Here is a 13,558-nt window from a genome sequence, read left to right as displayed (position 1 = left end):
CCCGTGTTCTTAAGCCCGGCACGGTGCTAAAGAACACGGTTTACACGGAACCGCCGGGATCCGGATACGTATCCAAGAAACCTGTTTATCCGTGGGAACGGATCTAAATTACACGCGTCATAATTACACGTGCGGAACGGACCAGAAAACCGTGTACATGTTATTCGGAAACGGGTATTCGAAACGTTTAAACGAAACACGGACTCGACCGCGAGCCCTAATATGCAGCAGATGCAGCACCAACTGTTTACATACTTATCAAAAAACAAAGAAATATAAATGTAGTAAGTACGGTAGTACTATTAGTTATTCTGTGGTCAACTGTAAAAATATGGGTGCATACAACTTACTCAAAAATATGTCGCATAGTTCTTAATTCGCTGACATAAGAGCTATGGGACATATTTTTGAGTATGATGATGCGCCATATTTTTACACTTGACTGGACTTACGTGAATATTACACAATACACAATAAAATATTAAAGAAGCAATGTGGGAAATAATTCATTCATGGATAATGTAATGATGATTGTAGGTACCCAACGGTTATTTGTATCCAATTCTGATGACCCAGAGAAGTCTACAGTATGTAATGATTTTTGATAGTGATTTGTATGAAATATTAAACAGCTATTTATCGCATATTTTTTACATTTTTCTTCACCGTTGGCCTTCTTGATCACCAACAGATTGTACTTAAGTATAGCATGTCTTCGCCATGCCAGTCAAATCCTCAGCCAACCAACCAACCAAGCAATATCCAGCAGAATCGTATGAGTGGAATGAAATGCAAATGTCGGTCTAATACTAATAAATCATAGTTTTATTTATTAATTCACTTCGGTTAAATTTAAAATGATAATAACTGAACAAGCAAAAGGGAAAACAACAAACTATAAAAAGTACTAAGACCATTGACGTATTATATCTATGGACTGGCCTTACGGGCACTAAAGAATGGTACTAGTTCAGCGGTGTGACTCACCAATTCGAGCCAATCGCGCAGCCTAACGCAGCTAGTTGCGACCAATCGCGCGCGTGATGCGAACTCATGAACCAATCGCGTGCGTGATGCGAACTCATCAACCAATCGCGTGGTAGCGGTGTCACACCACTGTACTGGCCCCATTCTTATTGCCCGTAAGGCCAGTCCTGAGATTTTATACGTCAATGACTAAGACAAACATTTGCCTATAACACATTTTCCAGCAAACTTTTTAGATAATGATACCATGTGAGCACACCGTATGATGGTTTACCATATTAAGTTTCACAAGCACAAACATAAGGAAAAAAACAATAGGGTACTCACATGAATCGAGTTCTGGTATTCTTTGGAAGTTACCTGAAATAAAAACTATAAAGAAATTAAAAAGGGATTATTACAGGTTTTTTTAATAAAGCAAATAATAAGTAAAAGTGAAGTTGTCCTTGGAGGAGCTAATAGAAGCGATAACTTTATGAATAAACGTTTTAAGCGAGTTTTATTTATTGACCAGGATATCTAGTTTTAATTAGTTTCAATTGATTTGAAGAAATTTCACTCAAGAATGTAAAACAAGAAATAAAAGGGGATCGGACAGATAAGTAAAATTTGTTACTCTTTTTATTTTAAAACGTCATAGCACTCATGTGTCATACCGGTAGGACAGTTGCAAGAAGTGCATATGAATGAATTTTGTTAACGTCACATCATGTTGGTCATAGTATTTCAGTAAAAGTTTTTGACCAAAGTTTCATTTTTGGTAGAAGCTTTTATCGCTAACTGTACTTTTCTTACGACAGACAACTAATACTCATCGAGACAATTCTAAAAACCCCTAACACAATTAGGTTGCGTTGTTTTATCACAAAGTTCCTATGGCCACCTCCTGTCTCCATCATCAGATCAGCTCCATCGTACCATAATATTGCATTGTCATCCGATTTATACATGCATGCAAAATTTCAGCTCAATCGGAAACCGGGAAGTGGTTCAAATTTAACTTGCAAGATTTGATTATAGACAACGGGACAGGTGAAACTAAATAAAAGCTTGTAAAAAAAATGAAGTAAAATATAGTAAGAAGGTATATTACATAGAGATATATCAATAGCATTTATTAATTACTAAAAAACTGTCAGTGTAAGAAATCATCTTGGGCTTTTGTTATCATTATCAATGATTAGTTGATTACCGTTCATTAGCACGCGTTGCCATGGCAATACGTTATAATAATAATAATAATAACGAGCTGTTGGGGAGTAACGACCCCACGGACCCGAGTGCTCCCGAGAGTCGGTCAGGGTCTCCGTCTCCGGCGTGTCTTCGTCGGTCGGAGTGGACCCCAAGGGGACCCGCAGGACTCTCAGCTCTGGCTTGCCTTCATTGGCCGTCCAGAGAGGAGTCGCTAGAGCTATATGCTCCAGGGGTGGAAGTGTTAAAGGGCATAACGCCGCGAGTAACTTCGGAGAAAGCGCAGCACCACCTCTCGACACCCCTGAGCCGCTCACGCCGGTGTTGCGCCTGGCCGTCTTTACGATGGCGCATCAGGTGCCCATATAACGAGTGGCGAGTCATCGCCTGCCTCGATAACTTGTGTAAGCAGTGTTATGGCAGGTGTCCGGACTTCTTTGCAATAGCCCACCTTTTTTTCCACCCAAACTTAAACCATAGACCAGTACTCTGTCCATATTCTTTACAATAGCTTCCAATGCCTGCTGAAACCGGTTCACGGGTATCTATTGATGTACCCGTGAATGGGTTCCAGCAGGCGTTCTACATGACATCAAATCTCTCCAAACGGCCTCTACGTGTTGGATCCATATCCCCACGCACGCCTTATAAATGACCGGGCTCGAAAGACCCGAGAGTTTTAAAACGGAGATACAAATAATAATAAAGCTTTTTATTTGTCCATGCAAAAAAAAAAAAATAAGTACATTATTACAATATGACATAGATCATTACGTTGCATTCAATTTAACTTAATTTTAAATTTATAATTATTGAGTGTACACATTTACTAAATAGTTAATTTTACATATTAATTGGAATGAATTAATTTCACAAAATAATTAAAATTAATTGGAATTAAAATTAAAATTAGAATTTAGATTAAATTTTTTGACATTATTGTTGAATGGACCCCCTTCGGGTAAAAGCCTCCTCCAAGGTATGCCACTTTTTTCTATCTTTGGCTGTGTTAAGCCAACCTCGGCCTGCTATTGCCGTTATTTCGTCTGCCCATCTAGCATGCGGGTGGCCTCTCGCTCTTTTTCCAGTCGGCCCAGACCAGTCCACTGCTCTCCGAGTCCATCGGTTATCCTCGTACCTAGCGACGTGGCCTGCCCACTTCCATTTGTTCTTTAGCGCGAAAGTTAAGGCGTCGGTAACTTTGGTTTTCTTGCGGATGTCAACATTTCGCACCTTATCTTTGAGCCTTAGTCCCATACTGCTTCTTTCCATTCGTCTTTGTGTGGTCTGAATTTTGTTTCTAGTTTTTGTGTCAAACGTCCACGTTTGACATCCATAAGTGAGACATGGAAGTATTGCCGTGTCCATGACTATTTTCTTAGCTGATGGCGGCAGTTGTGACTTGAAAATTTCTTTGTGGGCCCAATATTTCTTCCACGTAATTGCAACCCTCCGCTCTATCTCTTCTAAGTTTCTATCGGTCTTGAATGATAACTGTTTGCCCAAATATATTTTTTTTTCTACGTATTCAAGAGGTATATTGTTGATTAAAATTGGTGATGTGTGGTGGTTGGTCATTACTTTTGTTTTTTCGAGAGTTCATTTCTAAGCCGACTTTTGAACTTGCGTGATCTAATTCATTTATCATTTTGTTTAGTTGTTGTGGGCACTCTGCGAACAGGATGATGTCGTCAGCAAATCTAAGGTGACTCAAAAAGTTCCCATTTATTTTTATGCCACTTCTGGACCATGGTAGGTTACCCATTACTTGTTGTAAGACGGCTATAAATAATTTTGGGGAAACTGGGTCGCCCTGTCTAACTCCTCTCTTAATATTGATTGCTGTACCGACTCTATCCAGTTTGACTCTACTTGTACTGTTGCTGTAAATATTCTTCAATATATTAATATATTTTTCTTTCATGTTTAGGGATTCCAATGTTTCCCATATGCTTTTATGTGATATTGAGTCAAAAGCTTTTTTTGGCAATACGTTAGTATCTTATAATTATTATATGGTACCTATTTCATTAAATATGCCACTACAGCTCGTGATTTTCTGTAAAATGTTCGTACAAAATTTAATTACTTAACGAAAAGCGCTTTGATAATTACAAACAGAAAACACCTCACGTTTTCGAATTGCGCACTTATTATTAAAGCTTCATAAATTCCAGAAAAGACCGCATTTGTTAGAATGGACGCGAATTCTATTTTCAGCGCCGCTATCCGACTGTACGGTAGGTACCATTTCCGTTCAGTGGCTGCCGGCCAAAGCTTTGTTGTACCTGAAGTAAATTAAACACATTCATTTCTATATGCGGTTTTGTGTTCACAATTCATTTTATAAAGGCATAAAATATAATAGCGTAACTAACTGCTTACATACATACATAATATACCTACATATCTTAAGATACTATGGTTTTGTTTACGCCAGTAAGTTCACTATTCTCTAGGCTCTGGTTCAGAAACACATTAAAAAAAAAATAAGTAGGTCCTTAAGCTACAAAATGCATTTTGTTACTTAGGATGTAATCAACAACGACATGACATATTAAACGGACATGTTGGAAGCATATTCGTCAGATATATCTTGTTGAAACGCGCCATTGAATTGCCAAACCTTGACGCTTGACAACACAATCACTGCATAGCAAAATGCTGGGGGCAATTCAACGCCATCTAACGTAACTGTCGAAACCAGCCCTACGCTATCCCATCACTTTGTGTCTTATAATCAAGGCCTATTGACTTCCTTGAAACGATGTGACCCTTCAAAATTGTGCATGTGTTGTCCGTTCCCAGACGAGATTGCCAGTAATTAACATCAAAATATTTTACTACAGCAACATTGCTAGAACTGGCTTTGTCTATAGATGCGATTTCTAGGAACAAATCAAATTATTTTGATTTGTATTTTATGAAGTAGTCATATGTAAATTATTATTTATTTTTTGATATATGTATATTATTATCTATTATATTTCAGTTTTTCTTTGTCTATGTTCATAAAATCTACGAAGGGTAGACGTGCCTCTACCCTCCTTGATAAAATAAAAAAAAATCTTTGTCAATTGGCCTCTTTGATAGGCCTTGATTTGGGTCTGGCCGGTAAGAACATAGACAAGATAAAAGTCTGTAATGTCAATGCTGTCATTTAAGTCATTTAATGCAAAAATATAAATTTTCATATAAAACGATTTATTCACTTGAAATATATTTATTTACCTATTAATTTTGAAAATAAAATCTATTCATATGTACGAGCAACATATCTAAATGCGTCTTCGCACAGACTTAGTTAAATTTAAACCGTTGTCTCTCTTCCTTCCTTGCTGTATGTATCCGGCAATGGCGACTTTATCAACAATTCTTATCCGGATTATGGAAAGCCCTAATGTGTGTGTGGAAACCGTTGTAGTAAATCAGAAACAGCGATAATTTCAAGGTAAGATATATATTAATCTTTAAATAAAAATGAGCGTGCTAATTACCAAATTCAAATATAATAATTTAATCTTACTATCCCCGTAAGTCCCGCGGACGCGTCCGAAATTATAATCAAAATTCAACATAGATGTAAAACCCCACAGTGTTTAAGCTGGTAACCCTAGGAATTAGCGACGTTAGTAATTAGGAAGATAGATTATATTGTTTAATTTTTTGACTATTTTGTTTTAGAAAGTGAATCAGCAGATGGCTTGAGCGTGAGATAATAATATAATCCTGGGCCGTCATATGATTTCTTGGAAAAAGCTCAGATGGGCACGTATCTGCCGCATATCCAAACTAGTTTCCCGGTGACCAAGAACGCTGCGCGGAGCTGTGAAGCAGAAAATGTCCGATAACCGGATAGATGTAATAACAACTTGTAACCATTTGCCATATCAGTTTATGTATTCATATGTATTATGAAAATATTTATATCTTAATAATACGTAACTTTTTGTTACCTTTTATATTTCACGAATTTCTGAATATAGTACCTAATCATTATCTTTTAACGTATTTTTTTACTTATTTGTGAAATGCTAATTTAAGAGCCCAACAACGTGCACACTAGCGCCACTGCTAAATAATCGTGATTATTTAAATTTAACGACATGTATTTAAAAAAGGGGCCGCTACGGACTGTATTGTGTATTTAGGTACCTTTTGAATACATCAAACTAGATTTTATGTTGCTGGATTCGTCGATCTATGAGCTCAAAACAAAAACGGCCGTTTTAACTTTGGACGGGTAGATTGACGAATCCAATAACATAAAAACTAGTTTATTGTATTCAGCAGTGGCGCTAGTGTGCACGTTGATGGGCTCTTAAAAACCTGACCCAAACAAAAAATAAAAAAATACAAAAAGAAATTCCCTCTCTGGGATTCGAACCCAGGACCATTAGCTTCCTGAACTGGATTACTGCCAATACCCGCTAGGCTAAACGGGTTGTCAATTCTAATTACAATGGTATCCCACCAGAGCGCTAGTAGTATAAACGAACTTTTGAAAGGGACATTTTTTTGTATGGAGTTATCGTTCTTCTCCTAGTGAGTATTATATTCTTTGCTTATAATTACTTCGTCTATGTTTGCAGCCATGAAGTTTGATATAGATTACGTGTCTTATATTGGATTGCCTATTACATGTTTTGGTGATTTGGCTATCCGTGTAACAGATTACCAGTTTAATATAATAAATAGATATTCAGTTACGTCATTAGGAATATGATACCCGACACCAGTAGTGAGTGATAGTGAGGGATAGAATTGCTGTGAATCGATGAGCTAGTGTAGCTTCGCAATACCTATATCCTACATATATCGTCACTACTTTGAAAAAAATCTCGTATCTCACGCTGCTACTCGAAGTTGAAACACAGTAACTTTGTAAGCTTCCCAGACATAGTTACCAAATTTTCCTTATATTGAGAGAACAAGGTACAGTGGCGTTCAAAAGTGCATGGATAGATGTCGACCGTAATGCCTTAATATGACGGTTGTAACATGTCCATGCACTTTTGAACGCCAGTGTACGTGTAAGGTAATAAGGTAGGTAATAAGGGTACCTAGTACACATTGTTCCCAGTATAAATTGCACTTAGGAAACATAATTATTTAATTTATTATTTGGAGCCTGTCCAATAAAGGAAACATAAAATGTCAAATATAATTTTTCCAAACCATTTTATTAGACTACTTAGTCTAATAAAATCTGCGACGGAGTGTAGGAAAGAGAGAATGGAAAGTGTATTAAATGGTTACAACTTAAGTAAGTTGTAGGTGTCTAATTTATAAATGCGTTATTTACCTACATATCTTTATTGTCCGTAAGACAACATGTGAGTTTGGAAATAATTAATAACGGATACGATGCATGTAAAAAATACGCAAGTAAGTATAACGGGTTAGCACTGATTGACTAGCACGTTATCTTTTCGCGGATTAACAAAGTAATATTTTGGTTTTAATTAATACGGATACGATACTATTATCCCCGAACGATCTTCAGTCGCATCCATGCAATTCTCCTCTGTTTCATACTCCCAATAGGCGTCAAAATCCTTTGACGTCATTCGATTTCCAAATGTAGCGGTGTAAAATTTTCCACGAACGCTCCGATTGAAGAGTCGTTCATTCACGAATGTATTTCTGGCTTACCTGTATCCACTGATCACTTACCTAACCACTAGATGGACTAATGGACCATATAGGCAACTTTGACGGATCCACTCTAATTTAGGAGGTATTAGAGAGCGACCGCTCGTTGCAAGGCGTTTACGTTTGCGACCTGTACTTTAGTCAATTGAAAATATCAAAAGCTTTAGCGTTAAACTTAACATGGATTGTTATCGTATAAAATAGAGTAGATTCGACTTAGTGTCGTGGTTCAGCTCTCGGCGTAATATTTCGTACATATATTAATATTACTAAAGACTGTGAGCTGGAGACCTCGTAAACCCCCATGGCTCCGACATTTTGAATATTTAGAAACATATAATTATTCAAACAGCAAACAAAATTTCACAAGAATCAGTTGAGAAATGCGGGCTGTCGTGGATAATAGCCGAAAGTACGAAAGCTTTTATGCCCAAGTTAAAACACCGACGCTTCGCTGTTGCTCGGTAAAAGATACTTACTTTTTATCCCAGGAATCATTGTCTAAAAGGGTGTGATAATGTGTGATTAGAAGTAGAGGTTTCCACGCAAGGTTTCTAGGAGTACACAAAAGGCTAAGGAGGTATGGGAGTCATTTACCGAGCTCTACGTGGACGATGTTGTTCTGATGTTGAGACTATGGTTTCTAATTGCGTAGACTATCGGAGGTAGTCTGTATCTGTATCTGTGCTAATAATGTCATCGCCGGAATGGGTAGCCGACCTAACTGTGCAAACAAACAGCTGATCGATATTGCTACTTTGATATCAACTTGAAACTCCAGCGCGGCCTTGGACGTCTTTGCTGTCAGCTAATTGACTGCTGTTTCAATGAAATATTAATGACGATCTTCTGGACATTCATTCGCTTGCAAGAAAACGTGCATGACTTTACGCATCAGCCTTCACTGATCGTACACGTAGGAAATGCGCAAGAGTTAAAGTGATCTGTAGAGGGCAGCATAGGAGCCTCCTGTTTATTAGAGATTAGACCATAGTGTCAAAATTTAGGATTTAAGTTTAGGATGTGACAAACCCTCCAAGGGGCAAGGAAGGGAGGGTATGTGAATTATTAGGGAGCAGCAGCAACTCATCGGCGTGAAGTATTCAATGTGAAGTTTTTCAGTAGATATTCAATTTCTCATTTAAGTGAAGTTTGTATTATATTCTTATGAGAATAAAGATTCTTAAACCATAAGTTTAAATGAGCAGGAAATAAATAGGTTTAGTTTGATTTAGGCCACAAGGTCGCAGACCTTAAAACACGCTCGGTCCTTAATAGAACAGTGTAGGATTCTTAAAGCCATGAAAGGTACAAGATACTCGTATTGTAAAACAAAAAACTCGTATTGGTATTTATTGGTAATGTTATTCACTTAAATAGGAATAAGTATTTACTTTATTTATCAAACAGCGATTCAACTTTTAATTATCTATTCTGATCCTCTTGAGACAACTTCAGGAAAGGAAATAGGTTGTCCTCTGAAGTCAAGATATTCAGCAACACAAATCGGTAACTTTAATTAAAAACATACTTCAGTGATAATAAATTATTCAGCTATATTTATTTGAGTTCAATATATAGGTATATATTTAAAAACAACAAGAAAGTAATATCCCATAGCACTTTTTCTATTTTTAGGGTTCCGTAACTCAAAAGGAAAAAAATGGAACCCTTATAGGATCACTCGTGCGTCTGTCTGTCCATCTGTCCGTCTGTCACAGCCTATTTGCTCCAAAACTACTGGACCAATTAAGTTGAAATTTGGTACACATATGGAAGTCTGTGACCCAAAGACGGACATGTAATAAAAACAAATGAATTTTAAGCATAGGGCGCTCTTTTAGGGGGAATATGAGAAAATTAAAAAACAAAGTTTAGCAAACCATATCGTGTTACATATTAAATGAAAGGGCTTATTTTGAGGATCTCAAATATATTTTTTTATAATTTTATATGAAATAGTTCAGAAGTTATTTAAGAAAATAGGCAAAAAATTACCATCGATTTTGTTCTATCTTTTGTTAAAGCGATTGGGCCCGATATCTATAGATTACTGGAAAAACGTATGAGAAGTCTGCAATTAAGCGTGAAACGGTGTGGACAGCTAGTGCGAAGGTCGAAGGCCGAGCTCTGCGTTGGGCCGAAGGCCTGAAGCATCCAAGAGAGGTACGCCTCCACGCAAGGTCGAAGGATGAGCTTTAGGAGGTTAGTACTGTACTAGTTACTCAAACAGAACAAATAATTGGTTTAAGTACGAGTAGCTAAATGAGAAGGCTGAACTGCCGTATATCAGAGGGTCTCAAATTGCGGGGATTTCTCTTTTACTCCAATGAAACCGTAATTAGAGTGACAGAGTGAGATGCCAGCAATTTGCGAACTTCGAACATAATTAACCCTACTTACTACGAGCACCTACCTGCCGCTCTGAGAAATGAGCCGTGTGACGAAATATTTAAGCGCAAATTGAGAAACCTTTTGTTGGATAACCCTCTGTACTCCGTAAATGAGTACATGGAATTGAATTTGTAACAACATATGTAATTTTATTTATTATTAAATTGTAGATTTGTATTTTAAACATGACATTTTGTTCTTTTGTGATATTTTTATGTTTAAATTCGACATTTTAATGACAGTTACAAATTATTTATGTTGACATCGACTTTAATGTTAACTTGGTTTATATTCAATTGTTTGACATGTTTTTCTTTGTACATGACGATCCTTATTGGGAGACATAATTTTATTAATCTTAATATTTTTTATTTTTAAATATATAATGTAATTTTTGACGATCATGATGAGAAGATAAACATAATTTTGACGAATGTAGCAAATTTATAGTGTAATTTTCATCTTGAAATAAAGAAATCTAAATCTAAATCTTAAAGATAGCCAGCCGTGTGTGGAAAATTTGAATGAACAGTTGAATGTACTTATGAACTTCGCTTTTCTCGGTCGTTCGAAAATGTGTGCAGTACGGAACCCTTGGGACGCGAGTTCGACTCGCACTTGACCGGTTTTTTTCTACTAATCTTGATACTGGGTGTGTAATGTTTTTAATAACAACTATTTTCGAATTTTCATTTTGCATAAATCGAATTGCATAATTTTGAAATGCAGAAATGATTATTTAGTATAAAAACAAAATGAATAAGAACAAATTGCATAATTTCAGAAATAATAATAATTCAGTTGCATAGTAATGTACTTGCATAACAGGCAATCAGTATAATGATCACTTTGTATACTATTTAATGCTCATAACGTTCTTTTTCCATTAAAACCACGCACGCCTTCTAAATGTCCGGGACCCCATGGTCCCGAGAATTTCTAAGAGACAGACAAAATAATAATAATAATTCAGCCTATACACGCCCCACTGCTGGGCACAGGCCTCCTCTCATGATCGAGAGGGTAATAAAATGTGTACTATTATAAAATAAGTCGGTTCTGGCGCTTCGCCGGCCGCTGCCGCGGCACGCTCGCTTCGCTCGCTCGGCTCGCGCGCTATAGGGTCGCAATTCTACCTAACACTCCTCCTCGCTTCGCTCGTCGTCGTACCTAACGGCGACCTGCCTTAAGGTAGAATATGTAAGTTGTTTTATAGTTTATGTCATATTATATTATGCCACCCGACCATTCGTTAAAATATAGTTTACATTTTAATCATAATACTAACTGTATGTTATAACAAGTAAAATTATTCCTAACGATCGTTATAAAGAACGTTTTTATGATTATAGAACATTCTGTAATTTAATTAATATAACGAATAATATTATGGATTTTGTTTCTATACATTATGTTTATTATGAGTTTTAAAAGTAGTTAAATGTAATTATGCAAAATGTTTGTATTAAAATTGAACGGCACCCCTTGATACTAGGTTACTGTATTAGTATTACCTGAAGAAGTAATTGATTTGACTGTTACGACACTATTCTATTTCAATGATATTTCCTCCAAGTAATGTAGCTTGAGAAATCGGTCATAATTTGTTAAAGTAACAAGAAACGAGGGCCGGGTGCCGGGACAAATTACGTTAACATATTTCACACCGTATTTTAAAAGAAACTTTTTTAGCGTAGGAGGAGCCGTATAAAGCATTCCTTCACTTGAGAAATCTGTCAAAATAATTAAAAAACCCCAACCAGTTCCAATGAGAGTGCAATATCTTAGAGAAGACTATTATTTATATTTATTTCCACCAAACATACTTAGCCGAACACACCAAACATACGGTTATTGTCAATAAATAAGTAAATAACAATAATATTTAAGAGATATGATATGATGATGTCACTCAGTTAATTATTTATTGTAATTACATCTGGCTCAAAAAAAGCCTTTGAAAGTGAGTCCTGGAATGTCCAAATTAATTTCTCTCTAAATGTGTACGGATACGGTAGATATCACTTATTCGACCACAATCTAGTATTTTAGGGCTTAAACTTTTACAAAGTTGGTCTACGACTAGATATTTCGCCACTCGAATTTCTGCAACCGCACGTTCCGAGAAAGTTCACCTTAGTTGCGCCGGTTGCGCGCGAATACGGTGTCTCAGAATGTATTCCATTTCTACAAAGTATTTTATTGTGAATTGTTTAAGTGTCTCAAATCCCTACCACGTGCATTTTACCAATGTACGTTTGGAAACTTAGTTGCTCTTGGAAATCTTGGAAAGATTGTGAGCGGTAAAACAATGTAGTGGTATTTTCTGGCTGCAACTTAGTTGTTATTCTTTTTTAGATTCATCACTAATTCTTCTCTTTATTTTAAGTAAGTATGCACTTATTTCTCACCTCATATGAATCTTCCACTTACAGTCGCTTCCACAGAGTGAACGTATCCCTCATTTCTTTATAAATCGTTTTGTGTTTAATCCACACTACCACACGTGTCGCTTTCTAACTAGACAGTACCTACTTACTACACAATTTTTCAAGTGTTTAGAAGATGAATGTTTCTTGCTGTTAAAAAACTAGTTGCCGATATGCGGATTTGGCTGCAACCTTTAAATAAATAACTTAGCTGACGCCAGCGGGATGACCTGAGTGCCTTGCCGAGTCCATATCTCATCTAGATTTCTTGGCAGGCTCATTGGCACTACACTGCAGTAGAACTTAAGACAAAAAGCGAAATCACACGTCCACAAGGATGTTGCAGGCTGACCTACATTTCTTAACTCAGTTGCCTCATGTTCGACTCTTTGCCAAGGAATTTAAACAAAATTATAGAAATTGTGTCGATTCCGCTTTATTTTACCGTCTGAAGTTTATTTAATTTCAAGCTTGTACAATATTTTTCACTGTTTTCTTACTCTCATAGATTTATGAGTAAATATCTTAATAAACTTCCAATTTGCTAAACTTTTTGAGACTATTAAATTTATTCAATGTTCTAACTTTAGCCGTAAAACAGCCAAAACAGGCACCAAACAATCCATTATAACATTTATTAATCAGAAACATTAAGCAATGTAGGTTGAGGAAAGTTTCTTGTTTTTAGAAATCCGCTACTTTGGATTTAAACGGATCTGAAATTGATTTAGTTAGAGGTAACTTACAAATACAGTTAGGGGTATTCGTTGATATGGACAACCGGAATGGGGTTAGAATCCTATTTCTTTCAATTCGCAAAGTTCCGACGTCTCATGCAGTAACTTTGTTGACGACAATGTAATTTACCATCCGATACAGGTACAGTAGAGACACTGGCTAGT

Source organism: Cydia splendana, chromosome 15, assembly GCF_910591565.1.
Source record: "Cydia splendana chromosome 15, ilCydSple1.2, whole genome shotgun sequence".
In the NCBI taxonomy this organism is placed as follows: Eukaryota; Metazoa; Arthropoda; class Insecta; order Lepidoptera; family Tortricidae; genus Cydia; species Cydia splendana.
This window is presented reverse-complemented; position numbering follows the sequence as displayed.